The 16,685-nt window shown below is 40.4% G+C and overlaps 1 long non-coding RNA gene across 2 annotated transcripts; it reads left to right on the top strand.

Annotated features, from left to right (window-relative positions):
• The first annotated feature begins 36 nt into the window (after nucleotides 1–36).
• LOC106801110 (uncharacterized) lies at nucleotides 37–14,544 on the top strand. Of its 2 annotated transcripts, none has more exons than XR_015555821.1 (3): nucleotides 37–1,191; nucleotides 2,050–2,198; nucleotides 5,827–14,544. It is a non-coding gene; the product is annotated as an uncharacterized LOC106801110 (long non-coding RNA). The 2 variants fall into 2 exon arrangements; XR_015555820.1 differs by lacking the exon at nucleotides 5,827–14,544 and adding an exon at nucleotides 2,800–5,154 and having other exon boundaries at nucleotides 44–1,191.
• Nucleotides 14,545–16,685: the final 2,141 nt, after the last annotated feature.

Below are 16,685 nucleotides of genomic sequence, written 5' to 3' on the forward strand. Positions count from 1 at the left end.
AGGGAGGAGAAAGGGCGGAGGACGGGCCGGAGGAGCCACGCCCACCGCGCCAACGTCTCTGCGCATGCCCCGGGCTCCAGCTGCAGGGGCTTTCCGCTGCGCTCAGTTTGCATCTGGACGTCGGGAGTGGTAGTTGGGTACACGTTTCTAGCGTAGATGGGAGAAGTGGCTCTTTATCCCAAGCTTTCGAGAGGAAGGCGTCTGTTGGGCCTTTGTATCTCTCTTGAGTGAGGTGGTAAGTTTTCTAGAGCTGGGGTCGGTCTTGCAGTTATCTCAGGCGTGGGTGGCAGGAAGAGTGCCGGGTCCCGCGTGGTGCAAAAAGTGGGTCTGGTTTTGGGGGCCCCCAGCACTAGTTGGGGTTTTTAAGTCTTGTTTATTTTCTCAGCGCCGGGCCCCGCCCTCGCCGTAGCTCCGCCTCCGGGAGGGGCGGGGGCACTACCGGGAGGCGGGACCTCTCGGTTCGGCGTGCGCGGTCCTGTGCGGCGCTAATTCTGGCGCTGTGACCCGCCTCTGGACTTGGCCTTTTTTCCTCTTTGCTTTAAGGCACAGTTTCTCAGCCTAGGCACTACTGATATTTTGGGCCGGATAATTTTGTATATGAGGGGCTGGCCTGTGCACTGTAAAATGCTTATCTGCATCACCGGCCTCTACCCACTAGATGCCAGTGTCCTTCTCCCAGTTGTAACAACCAGAAATGTCTCCAGACTGCCAAATATCCCCTCCCGGGGAAAATCGTCGGGGTTAGAACCGCCGTTTAGGAAATAATCTAGGCTTTTGGGAAGTGACCCTTTTCAAAAGCCAGAAACAACGATGTCTTAGCTACGTGAACGACTTGTGGCCAGGCTCGCCCCTTCTTCCAGAGGCTCTCGGTCCCTTTCCAGCGTCTCGAGTCGGTCGTCATCCAGGAATCGGGCCGGGCCCGGGAGAAGGAGCAGGTCAAGGTCTCATTCCAGAAAGCGCCACCTGAGAAAGTCCAGGCGCCACTCGCGGTCTTCCTCGCGGAGCCGGTCGAGTTCCCGCAGCAGTCCGGCTCTCGGGGAAGGTCGTATTACAGAAGGGCCTACGCGGTCTCGCCGGGGCGACGGTACTACGGCTTTGACCCTATGGTGTACCCGAAAGAACACAGCAGTTGGAGGGAGAGATCCAGGAAGAGGTCGTGGAGCAGAACTCCGTTTCACTTAAGTGAAAAAGGTGGGTGGGTCATTTGTCGTTAAGAGAAGCGCATAGGTTCACCTTTTTTAGATGTAAGGCGACACTATATGAGTAAGCTAAGGAACCAAGGTTGTTGTGTCATTTAATTTCTTTGATTTCCTTTGATGCATGAAATCTGTGAAGCTTTGGGTTTTGGGGGGGGACATTAGCTGATTAGTAGACAAACAGTACAATGCAATCCATAGCCTATTTTTAAAGGGACATGATACCCCTCAGGATTAAAGATTAATTTTGACTGTTAAATGGCTCAAGATGGAGGAATCTAGTGTAGGCAGTTGTTTTTTTTTTTTAATTTATTTTATTTTTTTCCCCCAAAGCCGCAGTAGATAGTTGTATGTCATAGCTGCACATCCTTCCAGTTGCTGCACATGGGACGCTGCCTCAGCATGGCTGGAGAAGCGGCGTGCCGGTGCGCGCCTGGGATCCGAACCCAGGCCGCCAGCAGCAGAGCGAGCGCTCCCAACCGCCAAGCCATGGGCCGGCCCTAATGTTGGCAGTTCTTAATGGAATTTCTTAATGTCTATCAATGACAACATTAAGTTTACCAGCTCTAAGCAGCATTTTTTTTTGAGCAGCATTTAACAAATATTGCCTTCAGTTCTTAATAAGTTAACTAATGACTGTGGAAAGAACAGTGTTAACTTTCCTTTCTCTTTGCAGTTTCTGTCTCCACCCTTTTTTACATTTACTGGCATTAACATTATTGTCAAGTATTTTATAAACATAAGTGAGCATCTTTATATTGCTTTTATAATAAATTGCATACTTAATTTGTCATTCTTAGCCTTTTTGGGATACGCTGTAGAATTAACGAGTGTTTGTCTTTGTCCTTTGTAGATAAAATGGAGCTATTAGAAATAGCAAAAGCCAGCGCAGCCAAGTCGTTAGGAATAGCCAACCTTGACTTGCCAGTTAGTCTCAAAACTGTTCCTGTAGCTAAAGAAAGAAACTGTGAAACAGCTGTACCAAATACTGCAAAGTTTGAGGTAAGTATTCTACATTTATCCAAACAAAACCTTCAGAAAAACTACTGCCAGAGAGATCTTGTTAACCATTTTTATTTGATTTACCTTAGACTAAACTTCTCAGAAAGTCTAGCTAAATATAATTTGCTATGTCAAAATAGCAAATCTGAAAATACTAGATAGGCTCTCACTCATGAAAATGGGAGAGTAATGAGCTTTATTTTTGGTGACCAACTATACCAGATTGGGACTGTCCCTGAAAGTCCCACGTTCCAAGAAACCCTTCCTGGGTGAAGAAAGTCCTGGTTGTCAGCAATGAGTGCCAAAGATGGGGGGAGAGGGAAGATACAAAACCCATATTATTGTCCCCCAAAAAGAGGCTGAAGACAACACCATTTTTAGTGATAAATGAATACAGCGATTGTCTGCCTTCAGTTGGCGATTGATACTGGCAACCATGATTGATTTGTGGTTCACAATAATGTATCCATTGTAGCGTTCTCTCAGAGCAACTCCAGTTCTAATCGTGACTGTTAACAGTCTAGTTAACTGTTGTGCTTTGTATGGAGATAGTGCTAGTTTAATTTTTAACTTTGTGAATATTGTGACCATGTTTTCTAAGAGTTCGAATAATGAAAATGCAAGTGAGTACAATACCAACACCAGCATGACCCAGACAATACCGAAAAAGAAGACTAAACGGCTGTGTTATTTTAACGTCAGATGGAAGGACATATACAGCTGGATTAGGGAGGTAAATAATCCCAACAGAGCATACTGCACAATATGCAGGAAAGAATTTGGGGTTGGGCACGGTGGAGAAGGGGATGTAAAAGCCCATATGGAGACTGAATCCCACAAGTCTGGGATGAGACAAGCGAGTACTTTGGAATCAATTCAAAGTGTTTTTGTCTCCCAAAAAGACACCAATGCTCAATGGAAAATAGCAGCCGCTGAATTAGCTTGGGCGTACCACACGAATGAACATGCATTATCATATCGCTCCCTTGACTGCTCTATGAAACTGAGTAAAGTTACATTTCCCGATTCGGAGGTTGCAACTAAAATGTCCTGTGGGCGAACAAAAGGGGAAATTTTGATCACAGACGTGTTGGCCCCTTACAGTGTAGAGCTGATTCTGTCAGATCTTACCAGCAATCATGCTTTCTATGGTATATCAAGCGATGTGTTGAATCATGGCAATAAAAAAGTGTTCCCCCTAGCTCTTAGGTACTTTGATTTGAAAAATGGAGTTTCAAATCGTCTTCTTGATTTCTATGAAGATTTTAATGAAACCTCAGAAAACATAAAACAAAAGATCATGGATATGCTGTCCAAATACAAACTAGACTTTGCTCACCTATCTGCATATTCAGCAGACAGTGCAGATGTAAATTTCAGCAAATTCCATTCAGTCTATAAACTTCTTACCAAAGAAAATGAAAAGATCTTACCTGCTAAATGTCCTGCACACCTTGTACACAAGACTGCTAAGAAGGGGTGTGATTTGCTTTCCTGTGACATCGAGGCTTTCATAATGAAGATTTTTGGTTACTTTTCAATTTCCTCAAAACATACAGAAGTACTTAATGAGATTTTTGACTTTGTAGAAATGGAAGGAGATAGCCTTCTTAGACATATGCCTACAAGATGGCTGTCATTGTTGCCAGCCATAGAAAAGATGTTAAAATGTTGGCCTACCATAAAATCCTATTTTCAAAGTGTGGGAAAAGAAGAATGTCCTTCTCTAATTTGGAAATACATTGAGGATGAGAATGGAGAAAAAGCTTACAGTACAACAGAAATTTATATGCTGTTTCTCCAAAACTGCTTGATGGTCTTTGAAGAAGCCATAAGGAGCCTAGAAAAGGATAAACTGTCTGCACCTGAGTTATTTGATATTATGTGTAAGTTGCGACAAAAACTCATACGGCGAAAAAATGACTCATTTTTTGGAAAGAAGACTGCTTTAGAACTGAAAAAAACGTCACCAGAAAAGGGTAATCAAATTAAACAAGACTTTCTCAATTTCTTTACTAGAACTATAACTTTTTTGGAATCCAATTTCGATTTCACAAATTCAAATTACCTCTGTGCTTTAAAACCATTTTCCCTGAGAAAGAGAGGTTTAACTTACAATGACATCCAATGTGCTTCAGAATGTTTAAAAATGATGGACATTTTAGACATGGATAACCTCTATGATGAATTTATAGATGCAAAGGACTTGATAGACAAACAGCTGGTCTACCCAAACAAGCCTGTAGATAAAAAATGGATGGACGTTTTTGGAGAGCTGGAAGCAAATTCCTACAAGTATAAAAACTTGCTTTTGCTCATAAGTAAAATCCTAAGTATTCCGTGCTCAAATGTTTTTGTTGAGAGGATATTTAGATTGATGTCATCACATTGGACTGACACCAGGAATCAGTGTAATGTAGGCTTGATAAGAGCACAACTGCAAGTCAAAGAGAATTTTCCATTCGACTGTATTCAGTTTTACCACTACATAAAAGAAAAGAAGGATGTCCTGAAGGCTGCGGGCAGTTCAGAGAAGTACTATTGGAAAAGGAAACAGAAAGAGTAAAAATATCCTGTTTCATGAGTTGGAAAGAAACATGCCATGGTTATTTTTTAATATATATAACAATGCCTCTTTAGTTAATCCTATTGTATTTATGTTTTCCTTTTAAAAAGTCTTATATTTCTGCATCTTAATACAGAATAATATAGCCTACAAAATTTTAATATTTAGTAGTTTACAAAAGTTAATTAACTGCTGGATCAGAGAAATGCATAAAAATATTGTTATATATTTCTCATACATTATTTGTTTAATTAATCCTATTATTACTAATTATCACTGTTAAATAGTCCTATTTTGTTTAAATAATAGCATTTATGTAACTGAAAGATAAATAATACAGCATATGTATTTTGGAGTAAACACTTGTGTTCCATATTTTTATGTTAAATAAATAACACTTATGTATAATTATTATCTATTACATTATGGTGTGTGTGTGTGTGTGTTTTGGTTTGTTTTAATTTTGTCCCAGATTGGCTCTCCCTACAATCAGTCCTTTTATCCTTCTTAACTATGGAATTTTGGTCCCTGTTTTAAGAGGATTCTCCCCAACCCTCCCCAATACCAATTATCCTTGGCTAAAGAGAACCACCAAGTAATTACTTTTGGCCAAGGGGATAAGGAAGGGCCTTGTAGGCCGAATTTGGTCTGTTAAAATAAAATGGAGACTAGACTTAAAAATCCCCCAAGCAGACAAAACTAGTTAAGCCATGTAAGCAAAACTTAATCTAGTTTATTTCATGAATGTAAGTGAAACTTAATGTAGATTATTTCTTGTAAATGCCTCTGATAATCATAAATGAAACTTAAATTGTCTTCTTATAGTGGTATAAGATAATCACTTTTAACCAATCCCCTGCCACCTGGAAACCCCCATTGTAACAACCAGTCACTGTAAAGGTTAAACAACTTCCTCAGTCTCTTGTTATAAGCCATCCTGTAGTGACATGCCTTTGTGATTCTTGCCATTTTCAGTCTGAAGTCTCCCAGTTTGCAAGCTGTTCTGTTGTATGCACAATAAACTCTTAACATTTTAATTTGACCTGATTTTATTTTTGGCAGTTTCTGGTGTCAGAAGTGGGATCTGAAGAAGACCCCTGATGAGCCCCGAGGCCAGTGAGTAACCAGGTGATGGTACCTACAGAGCCCATTGTGCTCACTGCTTTCTCACCGACCACGGAGTTCTAGCATAAGTCTATCTTATGGATCTGAGCTCCACTCTCTTTGTGTTTTGAGCTCTTTGACTTTATTGTGCATACCTGTGTTTTGTTCAAGCTTTGGTCACCCTTATGTCTGTAACTCATGATTCCCTGGATTTCTAGACAGCAGTAAAATTCCTGGGCTCCCTATAGATATAGTCATTTTAGGGAATCTAAAGGCAAAGATTAGTTCCACCTGGTCTAAGACTTTTCCCACCTCCCTCAAAAATTCCTGCTTCCTATATGTTTACCCACTTAAGAAACAGGATCTTGTCCCTTTTTGGAAAAATGGGTGCACTCTACATAGGATAACTGGAATTACAGTGGCCACTTTGAGGAACCTTTAACTTAGATAAGATAGTCCACTTTAGGGGTACCTCTGAAAAGAGATGATCTCGACCCTTCAAAAACAATGAAATGCATTCTTTGATTGGTATGGAGGCCTCCAAAAGACAAAATAACTCCAAGATAGCCTCTCTAAAGAAATCATTACAATGAACCAATGAAAAACTTAAGGCTAAAGCTCTGACTGACATGAATGACTCAAGTGACCTCCAACTCATCCCTCTGCTCCTCTTTATCCTCCTTTACCTGATTCTTGTGAACCACTAACCTCTTTGATCTTTTACCCTTTTCCCCCAAATTTCCTGAATATCAGATGTCCTTTAAGATAAGACCTTCTAATGAACCAGGGATACTAGCCTCAGCAGAATTTAAACCCCGGTCTGGAGCCATGCTTTGAGCCATTGAAAATGATTTTTCAGACCTTGAGAAGGACCAAATTAAATTTATAGAAGAATTTAAAATTCTTCTTGGCACCTATGATCTTGGACTCCCTGATTTTTATCAGTCTGTTAACATAATAGTGAGTCCAGGAGATGCTCCCAAATGGCTTCAAGAAACATTGGGAAGTCCCTACCTAAGATTTTGAGGACCCCACCAAACATGCCTCTAGAAATAGAATAAAAAGAGCAAGAAGATAAGTCAACTGCTTCCTGAGGTAGTTCCCAAAGTTTTTCCCGTGAGAATTGATTGGGCCATAATCTAATCCTTTAAACAAAAAATGATGAACCAGTGGCAGATTTCTGAATGCGTTTAGAAGTAGTATTTAGACAACACTTTGGTCTCAAAAACCCTGGGACTAGTTTTGCCTTCTGAGCACATTTTGTTAATGGGCTTCACCCAGAACTCAACGATTTGTTAAAGAAACATAAATTAGAACGGGAAGTCACTCCTCTCCCAGAGCTTCAACATCTTGCTGAACATTTTGAAAGAACAATAGAACAGAAAAAAGGCTATCGAGCAAATAAACTTATGGCCCTACAATTGCAAGAATTACAGGGACCTTGACCCAACTTTGAGAGATCCACTCCTACTCTAAGTTTTGCCCCTATTAGTAAAGAAACTTATCAATACTGTAATCAAAAGGGACATTGGAAAAAGAACCACCTACTTTTAAATAGAGGGCCAATTAAACAATCCACTTGCCTTATAAGAGAGAGCCCTCAACTCCCAGATTTTTGTGGTAACTGTCAACAATGACAGGGCTCTGAGAAATTGCCCAGTGGGCTGCTTCCAACAATTCCTTTAAATCAACAAGGAAAATTAAACTAAACTTAAATGGAGAAATTTCTACCATGTTCATAGATACTGGAGCAGCTCTATTTACTTTAAACCCACCATGATACATGCAGAACTTCCTTGGAGTAATAAAAATATCTTAGCAGTGGGAGTTTCCAATCAAGTTCAAAGAGTTACTTTATTAGAACCCGTAACTGTTACCCTTGGCTGTTTCATATTATGTGATACTGCCCCTGTGAATTTTCCTAGGTAGAGAGACCTTCTTTCTAAATTAGGAGGCCAAATAAATAACCTTACAAGAAATAACCTTAGAATAACCTTAGAATTTCCAGACTCATCAGACGCTGAAGCATTTTGTGTTCTCCAAGCCCAGACTGATTGTCCTGAGGAGACTATTAAATTCCATAAAAGTATAGATGCTATAGATCTCTCTGAAATCCTCATACTCTGTGGGCCTCTTCTTCCACAGATGTGAAAAAAATCAAAAGTGCCAAACCCATTAAAATTCAGATTGATCCTTCTAAACTGCTTCCTAAGTTGCCTCAGTACTCCTTAAAGCCTGAAGCCATACAAGGGCTCACCCCTATAACAGAAAATTTAGTAAGTCAGAGGCTTATTATTCCCTGTACCAGTTTTTGCAATACTCCTATCTTGCTTGTAAAGAAAACCCATAGACGGGGATGGAGAGTTGTACAAGACCTTAGAGCCACAAATAAGATTGATACTGAAGTTTCCGGTGGTACCAAACCTAAATACTTTGTTGGCAAATATGCCAGCAGAATCCAAATAGTTTATGGTTGTGGTAAACCATTCTCTACTTTATTTAGCATCCTAGTAGACAAAGTAAGTCAATATTTATTTGCTTTTACTTGGAAAAATCAACAGTATAATTGGACTGTAATGCATCAGGGATTTTACTGAGGTTCCTTATACTTTTCACAAGTTTAACAGCAGGATTTAAACACTCTGCTGCGATTTCTCAGAAATTCTACCTTGATTCAGTATGTAGATGATTTGGTTCTTTGTTCCTCATCTAAAGAGAACTCAGGAATCGATTCAACATATCTGTTACAACAACTGGCTTATAAAGGCCATAAGGCCTCTCAAGATAAGCTTCAGTTCTCACGAGAGATGGCTCATTATCTAGGTCATGACTAATCTGCAAAAGGAATCTTTTTGTCTTCAGAAAGAATAAATACCATTCAAAATTATGCTAGACCTGTGAGGATTCCTTGGCCTTGTGAGATATTGTAGATCTTGGTCTCATATTTTTCATTATTGGCTTCCCTGCTCTATGAGATAACTAAAAGTAGTGCCAAGAACCTCTTCTTTAGGAAATAAAACATGAGGAAACCTTTGCTGAACTCAAATGGGCTTTACAAAATCCTCTTACATTAGAGCTCCTCAGCTATACTAAACTTTTCACATTGTTCATCCATGAACAGAACAATTGGGCTTTAGGAGTCCTCAAAAACGTGGAGGGAAAAATAGATCTATAGCCTATTACAGCCTGCAGTTGGACCCAGTAGCCAGGGCATATCCAAATTGTTTAAAAGCGGTAGCCCAGCCACTAAAATTGTAGAATCTTCCTCGGAACTCATTCAGGGAAATTATTTATACCTACAGGTTCCTCATGCTGTAGAAAGTTTACTAAATACTGAGCATTCACAGCATTTCTCAGTCAATAGGCTAACATCTTATGAGATTCTGCTTCTGTCTCCTTCAAACCTATACATTCTTTGCTGTAACTCTTTAAACTCTGCTACCCTCCTACCTTTACCCAGCAAAGCAGAGACTCATAACTGTGTTGAATTGGTTTCTTATAATTTGAATCCTAGATTAGTTTTACAGGAAACCCCATTAGCCAATCTGAATTAATACTCTATGTTGATGGCTCCTATGCCAAAAATTCTGCAGGAAAATATCAGGCTCGATGTGCTATTACTACTCAACATGAATTATTAGAAAAAGAAGTTCTTCCCCAATTTAATTCAGCCCAACCTGTAGAAACATTTGCCCTCAAGCCTGTGAATTAGCCAAAGGTAAAACTGTAAATAAGTATACCAATAATAAGTATGCTTTTGGAATAGTCCATGATTTTGGTATACTATAGAAACAGAGGGAATTCCTAACATCAGATGGCATGCCTATAGAAAATGGACCACAGATTGCTGATGTCTCTGCACTATTACTGCCTTCACCAGTTACTCATAAAAGTTGGAGCTCCTACAAATCAGACCATGAACATTACGGAAATGCTATGGCCAACTTGCATACTAAGGCTGCAACTTAAGAGATTCCTAAATGTACCAGAGCTCTGTAACTTGAATGAACTCCATAAAGTTGATCCAAATCGGATCACTTATGACAGCTTGTTTAACAGACAAAGTTATCTGATACTGAAAAACAAAAGTGACACCAAGAAAGATGCAATTTATTATAAAAAGAAGACTTTGAGAAGACTGGATGGCCACCTGGTGCTTCCTGAATCTCTCAGGAATCTGAATCTCACACTTTTATGAGCACTCCATATGACTATTCACCATGGGACTGACAAAATGATTCATATTATGAAACAAAGTATTGGTGGGATAACCGTTCTAAGAAAGTGCAAAACATCTATAATCAGTGTTTAACCTGGCAATCATATAACCCGGGTAAATCCATTAAAGCAGCTCCAGGAACTGCTCCCCTACCATCTGGACCAGTTGAACATTTGCAGTTGGATTTTATTCATTTGCCTCCTTCTGTGGGCTATCAATATGTACTTAACAATAGTATGTCTGTTTTTTAGATGGGTAGAAGCTTTTCCATGTTGGAAAGCTAATGCCACCACTGTAGCAAAGAAGTTATTAGAAAATGTTTTTCCACTTTGGAGAATCCCAAACTTAACTTAAAGTGATAGAGGGATTCACTTTACTGGGAAAATTATAAAACAACTAAAAAGGTTATTCAAACATTATGGCACTACCACTGTCCTGTCATCCTCAATCTTCAGGAAAAGTTGAGTGCACCAATGGCATTCTAAAATTAAAATTGGCAAAATTAACTGAGACCACAGGATTACCTTGGCCTAAAGTGTTACCTTTAGCTCTTATGACAATAAGATCAACACCTTTTGGAAAACATAATCTGAGACCTTATGAACATGATCATCATGGGGTGACACAGGCCCTTAATTATAGAACCCCATGCTCATCTAGCTCCTGTGAACTCTGACATGACCCAATACTGTAAGGCTCTAATGCAATATTCAAAAGCTTATTTCCAAAAAGTCAAAGAGGCCTTCAGAGACCCTCCACCTGATGAGGACTTTGTCCCACACATTGGGCCCCAGTGACAGTATTCTAGAAAAGACATCATCCAAAAACTGCACTTGAACCTTGATAGGAAGGGCCCCATCAGCTTCTTTTAACCTCTCAGATAGCAGTCAAATTAGAGAGTGTTGAAACTTAGGTCCATGTCTTTCAACTAAAAAGAGCTCCTTCAGACTCTTGGACCTATCAACCCACGGCTGTCTTAAAATTAAGGATATCCAGAGAAAAATTTTCCCCAGAAGCAGACAACCACACAACGTAGACAGCTTTCTCAAGTCAATGGAACAAGATCACCAGTGCCAAAATTAACATGTTTTATTATTAGTAATTATATTAAGCTTTACTAATGTTGAATGTAAACACCCTTTAATAGACACTGTACAAAAAAATAGCATCCATGACTAATCAAGTAGAATTTTGGATATGTACCCATATTGATGAAGAACTTGACATATTTTTATATTTATGTCCTGCTAAAAAAACAGTTTGGTATCAACTCTGGGATATGGACTCATCCCCAAAACCTAACTTATCAGTCCTCCCCAATTATATTTCCTATTCATCCTGAAATAAAAGAAAAATTTCCACTTTGTATTTTTATTTATTTATTTATTTACTTATTTATTTATTTGCAGGGGAAGATTCTCCCTAAGCTAACATCTGTTGCCAGTCTTCCTCCTTTTTCTTCCTTTCCCCCCCTCCAAAGCCCCAGTACATAGTTGTGTATAATTGTAAATTCTTCCAGTTCCTCTATGTGAGCCACCGCCACAGCATGGCTACCGACAGACGAGTGTGGTGTGGTTTCGCACCTGGGAACAGAACCCAGGCCACCGAAGTGGAGCGTGCCAAACTTAACCACTAGGCCATCAGGGCTGGCTTACCACTTTGTATTTTTAGTAATCAAACTGATGGTCCCTCTTTGGGACTTTTCGCTCCTTAATTGTGTAATGAAACTGTTTGGATTAGACTTACTCAACAAAGCCCTACAAGGTCCTCCTCTTCCTACGCTCATTACCAATACTGTGACCCCAATAAAATTTCCCCAACCAGTTCCCCAATCCCTAATCCCATGGCAAATTCTTCTACCTAAATTCAGTAATTCGAAGCGCTGCTTGCTCATGGTTGTTGAAGAAACCCAGGATAACCAATCCACAAATTGCCCAAACCAAGAACATCAAAATTGAACTCTGTCCCTAAGAGGAACAGGACTCTATTTCCAATGCAACACCACCTTATATCAGGAACTTCCCCCAAACTGGAATGGTCATGTGGATTAGGACTATTAACTCCCAATATTCAGATACAGAAAACTGTCTCTACAAACGCAACCACCAATCTTGGTTCATTTATTCATAAGATAAAAGCTCATAAGAGAAGTCCATGGGGGCCGGCCTGGTGGCATAGCAGTTAAGCGCACGCACTCTGCTGCGGCGGCCCGGAGGTCATAGGTTCAGATCCCGGGCGCGCACCAATGCACTGCTTGTCAAGCCATGCTGTGGCAGCATCCATATAAAGTGGAGGAAGATGGGCACTGATGTTAGCCCTGGGCCAGTCTTCCTTGGCAAAAAGAGGAGGATTGGCATCAGATGTTAGCTCAGGGCTGATCTTCCTCACAGAAAAAAAAAAAGAGAGAGAAGTCCATGAAGCACCAATCCTCTCACTACACACAATACTGGATTCCATTCATTTGTCTGCATTAATTCCTCATATTGGCATCTGTAAATTAGAAAAAGCTATTATATGTATATCTCTAAAACCTTAGAAAAAAGCTTCAGTGACACAGCCAATTCTCTCCGAGCCTTACGAAGCAAGGTTTCCAGCTTTGCTTCAGTAGTCTTAGAAAATAGATGAGTCTTAGACACCCTTACTGCCCAACAAGGAGCTGCATATGTTGTAACTGGTGAAAAATGCTGTTTCATAGGCAATGGAAATCCCCTGTAAGTCTGTTTGCACAGGAGAAGGAAATATCTGAGCTGACCTTAAGATTACTTTGGGATCAGTTATTAGGATACATTGAAGTAGGATTTGACTAACGATAGGAAGACTCCTTAAGGTACTTTTGTAAAGGTGCAGGCAAGAGATGTTAAGGAAGCCATGGGTCCTGACAGAGAGAATGGATGACATTGCACCGAACATTACGGGGAGCAACAGGTTTGGTGAGGAGTGTAGATGTTGGAAGTTAGCTTTGCACAAGTGGAATTCTTCAAACAGCTAAAGCCCCATGTCTAGATCTTGGAGAAAGGATAAAGATATGGGGCCTTTTGTACAGAAACCCTTCAAGTAGATGTGAGAATAAAGAAAAAGAGGGTTCAAGACAACCTCAGGAATTGCTTACATTTTAGGAAGTGGAAGGAGGAAGAATGAAAGAAAATAAAGTGTGATTACAGTTAGGAGGAGAACTAGACGAGTGCAGTGCCACAGTAGCCAAGGAAAGGAGAGCTTCACAAAGGAGGCACTAAGATAAGAAGGATGAAAACTGAGAAAAAACTTTTGGTAATTAGGAGGAGATCACCTTGAAGAGGATGGTTCTATTAGAAGATTAATGAAAGAGATTTAAAGTTGTCTTACAGACCTTTTCACACACCATTGATTCCCTGATCTTAGTTTTCCTATATATTTAAACTGAAGACCTGTGGCATCACGTGCTCTCCCTGCCTGGGAAGTTATAAACAGTTCTAGTCCTGGCTCCCCTGAATCGCTATGTGGCCTAATATTTGAAATATAACCTCAGAGAGGGCAGAGGCTTGGAAGAAGACACTCAATTTCCTTCTAGTTTCAGATGCCAGGGTACAGAGGTAAAAAAAAAAATTCCATGTATGTGTGGAGCTCATATCTTATGGGAGAAAGAAAAGACATAAACAGAAGAAATAACGACCAGAGGGAGGTATAATAAAACTTAGGTAGACAATTAGAGAATGAGGGCAACTCAAGCTACTAAGATGTGGGGCATGAACTTCCCCTCATAATAAACACAATGCAAGAGAGAATAAAAATAATATTCTTGTCTCCAGTGAACAAAGGAAGTCATAAAAGCTTTGGCTTCAGAGCTAGACACACCTGGGTTTAATGCCTGGCTCGGGCACCAGTAGGTCTATAACACTGAACAAGTGATTTAACCTTTAAGCTGCGGTTTTCTCAGGTTTGTAGCAGTCCCTCTCACACAGAGCTGTGATGAGGATTACACGGTTATGGAAGAGGTATTAGCATAGGTCCTGGTACCTAGAAAATGCTCGATGGATATTTGTTGAATGAATGAAGGTGTGCTAGTAATCTTAGGACCTAAAGCAGGATACAATCACATGAGGAAGAGTTTTCTGGAGGAGGTAAGACCTTGGAATATATGTAAAGTACAAGAGGAGGGGGGTTCCAGGGACCCTAATGGAGGAACAATAAAGCAGGGTGGTTAAGAAATGGGCTTTGGAGGCAGTCAAATATGGGTTCAGATATCAGTTCTGCCACTTAGTAGTGTGACTTGAGCAAGTCACCTAATTCTAAACATTGTGAACAGAAAAAAATTGAAGCAAAAATGGCAAACTTCTTTTTTTATTGTAGTAAAATATACATAAAATAAAATTTATCATTTTAACCATTTTTAAGTGTATAGTTCTGTGGCATTAAGTATATTCACATTGTGCAACCATCACTACCCACTATCTCCATGGGTACATGGATGTGAGTTACATTGTTGGCTTTTTTTTTCTTTTTCTTTTTAATTTGGATTTACAGAAAAAATGGACAGGTAGTACAGAAAGTTTCCATATTACCCTCCTCCCCACACAGTTTCCCTATTATTAACATTTTGCATTAGTCTGGTACAATTAATGAACTAATATTGATACATTATTAACTGAAGTCCATAGTTTATACAGATTTCCTTAGTTTTTACCTAATGTCTTTTTTCTGTTGCAGGATCCCATCCAGAATACCACATTACATTTAGCTGTCATGTCGCCTCAGTCTCCTCTTGACTGTGACAGTTTCTCAGACTTTCCTTTTTTTTTTTTTTTTTTTGTGAGGAAGACCAGCCCTGAGCTAACATCTGATGCCAATCCTCCTTTTTTGCTGAGGAAGACTGGCCCTGGGCTAACATCCATGCCCATCTTCCTCTACTTTATGTGGGACGCCACCACAGCATGGCTTAACAAGCGGTGAGTCGGTGCATGCCCGGGAAAAATCCCAACCGGCCAACCCTGGGCGGCTGCAGCAGAGTGCACGCACTTAACTGCTTGCGCCACCGGGCTGGCCCCTAGACTTTCCTTGTTTTTGATGGGCAGATTTAAGGACTACTGATGAGGAATACTGTAGGTGTTGGTTATTTTTTGTATGTAATGTGTCATGATTAAAAATTACTAATTAAATATGATAATACCTATTGGGCCATCCTTAAAACACACATGCGCACATGTGCGCGCACACACACACACACACACGTTACCTCCATGCTGTCACTTTAGTGCAAGCCAGCATCATTTCTCACTCTAATCACTGCAGTTGTCTCCCTGCTACATCTGGGGACTCCACTTCCCCATCTTTTCTCCACACAGCAGCCAGAGAGGCTTTAAAATATAAATCAGATTCTATTACTTCTGTTCTCCAAATGCTTCAATGGCTTCTCATCTTGTAGAATGAAATCCTACAAGATCCTTCATGCTCTAGCTCCTGGCCACCTGATCAGGATCATCACGCATCACTCTCCCCCGGCCCACTCTTCTCTGTCATACCGGCTTCCTTGCAGACCCTGAAACACACCGTACTCCTGCCCTAGAGCCTTTGCACTTGTCCTCTCTACCTGGAACATTCGTCCTCCACACATGCACATGCCTCGCTCCTTCACTCCTTTCAAGTCTCTGCTCAGATGTTACCTCTGAAGAGATGCCTTCCCTCACACCCTGTCTTGCCTAGCAGCCTCCCCTACAAGTTGTCATCTTTTTCTTCAGCTTTTTTCTACTCCAAAATATTTATCACTACCTGACATTACATTCTATATCTATACATTCTGTATCTATTTATTTGTTTATTTTTAGGTAAGGTGGGTCACAGTCAGGGACTCCTGATCTCCTAGGTATCTTTTAATGTAGCAGTTTTCCAAATTTCTAAAGGTGTGGTCAGACTACGAGTTACTTAAGAACAGGGCTATGGTTCATTCATGGATATATCCCCAGAATCTGGGACAATTCCTGGAATACACTGAGCACTCAACAGATGTATCTGTATTATAATTAACTGGAATGGAATTGCAATGTGGGAAATAAGGAATCACATTTTCTCAAAGCAGAGTCTTTGAGATGGCAGCATATCTGAAAGGAAAGGAATGCTGACAAAGTGTATGTACAAGGACAGTAATCACAAATTAAAATCATCTTTATATAATGTCTGTTAATAACTACTGTTAGGGACTGAATTGTGGTCCCCCCATTCATATGTTGAAGCCCTAACCCCCAGTGTGACTATATTTGGAGATAGGGCCTTTAAGGAAGTCGTTAAGGTTAAATGAGGTCATAAAGGTGGGTCCCTAATCCAATAGAACTGGTGTCCTTTTAAGAAGAGGAAGAGACACCAGGAGCCCACAGGCACAGAGAAAAGGCCATGTGAGGGCACAGTGAGAAGCTGACCATCTGTCAGCCAGGAACAGAGGCCTCCCCAGAAACCAGCCCCACCAGCACCTTGATCTTGAATTTCCAGTCTCCAGAACTGTGAAAAGATAAATGTCTGTTGTTTAAGCTACCTGTTCTGATTTCAGTCACTATGAGTGGTATCACCTTAGAATGTGAAGGACAATGAGGAAAACACACACACAATTTTGGGAGTGGTTTCAGATTTGTTC

The sequence above is a fragment of the Ceratotherium simum genome, chromosome 22 (assembly GCF_057802395.1).
Source record: "Ceratotherium simum simum isolate JZ-2026a chromosome 22, ASM5780239v1, whole genome shotgun sequence".
Taxonomy (NCBI): Eukaryota; Metazoa; Chordata; class Mammalia; order Perissodactyla; family Rhinocerotidae; genus Ceratotherium; species Ceratotherium simum.